Source organism: Penaeus monodon, chromosome 20, assembly GCF_015228065.2.
Source record: "Penaeus monodon isolate SGIC_2016 chromosome 20, NSTDA_Pmon_1, whole genome shotgun sequence".
Taxonomy (NCBI): Eukaryota; Metazoa; Arthropoda; class Malacostraca; order Decapoda; family Penaeidae; genus Penaeus; species Penaeus monodon.
Window position 1 is genome coordinate 28,629,206 of NC_051405.1, and position 2,010 is coordinate 28,631,215.

General features: G+C 34.3%; 1 protein-coding gene across 1 annotated transcript in view; it reads left to right on the forward strand.

The window, feature by feature from the left end:
• Positions 1-295: 295 nt before the first annotated feature.
• LOC119585741 (WD repeat-containing protein 46-like) overlaps positions 296-2,010 on the forward strand; it is a gene marked incomplete at its 3' end in the record, with an annotated part of 12,997 nt that continues 11,282 nt past the window's right edge. The window contains 1 exon segment of the mRNA XM_037934436.1: positions 296-400.

Consider the following 2,010-nt stretch of genomic DNA (forward strand, 5'->3'; position numbering starts at 1 on the left):
AACAGAATGAACAGATATGTAATATTCACTCAAATTACTGGATTTGTCGGTTTGATCGTTCAACAATACACTGCGGCAGCAGAAATACATTCCATGACTTGTTTCTCGCTTTAGAATGATGTGCGAAAGTTTTCCAATATATCCAATTTTAGATAACATAGAATATATAACTTTACTCTACTTTTTAAAACCGTATTAATCAATCTCATTATAATGATGAAATTGACTCATACTTACAAATTATTTATTTCAATGCGGTAAAAAATCACAGGGTTTAGTCGGCACATGTAAACAGTGGAGTGAGTGGACCCATGCTTCGCGGAGGCGACTGAGAGGAAGGCGAAAGAGCCAACGAGAGTCCTTTTTATTTGATGTAAGGTCATCGCCTGGTTTCTTGAAGGTAATAAATGACCTTTATTCGTAATTTACTTGTCAGTTTATGATATGTTGCCTTATTAAGGCAAATAGAAATGTAGAATCATATTGGTATATGTGACCGCATTGGTTCTCGTAATGTAATTGTGTTAGTCTTTTGAAAACAGAAATAAATGTACGTCATTAGTTATGTACTGAAGGTCTAGGGCGCCTATTATAATGATTGTGTATAGATTGATTACAGTTAATGTCTGCTCACCAAATATAACAGCATTAGTCTTGAAGGATAAGTTTATAGAAGACGTCCGCATCTTAAACCCCATCATATTTGGTAACATTGAACTCCTCTCAATGTCTGTTAACTGAATATAGTAATAATAGTCAGTGTAATTCATATATTAGTACATTATGAATGGCTGAAAACATGCATACTTAGCATGCAGCAAAGGGTGCTTACCTTGCTGATCTTTTGTCTTGGCTGTTTTGGGATGCTACTAATAGCTCTTGTCCGAGCTCTGTCATTTGAGCAGATTTGGTATAGATTTTGCATTCCAGGCATGAAGATGAGGTCCACATAAAAGAGTTAGCACTTAAAAGAGGTTTTAGGAGAGCACAACTCTATTGTATATATATGCATAGATGTATAATCTAATCCAAGAATACCTCGTACCTGTTCCATCTATTGGTCTAGTATCACTGTGAGTGTTTCCTAGCACAGACTAAAACCTCAGTAAATGCATACTAGATATGAGGAATCCACCATTGATAGATTTTAGGATGTGGACTGATTCAAGAAAATATCTTTCTATAGAACCAATAAATAAGCACTGTGCAAGAGGCCAGAACATGAAACATGAAACAGAATGAGTAATGAGAGATGTTTATCCTGCAGAGCTGCTGCCCTAGCTGAGTAGTGATGTAGACATGTCATTCAAACATTTCATGATGGAATTTTGCTTTCCAGGAAAAGAAGAAAAATGTGATGCTTTCAACAGTTGTTATTTATCTACACCAGCTGTATCAACCTTTAACTTACCAAGGGATAATATTTCTACAGACCATCAGTAATAGATTTTGGAGATGCATTCTGTTTATTGATACAGAGACAGATTTCAAGACTTCATGCTAATTTACCAATGGAAATGGTCTTTTCCATCCTCTTTTATGCTCTGTAAGAGATTGCCTGGCACATTCTCCATTATCATAATAGTATTTGTAAACAACAGCTTGGTTGGTTTGATCAGATATGTAAACTGGATGCTGATCTTTGTATAATTTTTTTTGCATGCTTGTAGTGAAAGGAAGTGAAATCTTCCAAATATTTGTCTGGGTAGTCTACAGTTAACATTGAATGCAATCTCCCTCCTTGCTTAAAGATTTGAGTTATATATTAGGTGAAAGTAATCTTGACTTGTATTTATTGTATAGTTGGCTCCATGGATGATTATTTAATTGTAATGATTGAACTTCATCTTCATAAAGTCTTTATTATCAGGAATTAAGAGATTTAAAATTTATATAGTGAAGTTGGTAGTTTTTTTATTCTCTTTTCTTTTCAACTGAAGGGTTATGTGATTTGTGCTCTCATAGTAGCTCAGTTTTGATAAAATAAATATATGCAATATGCGTCTGTAG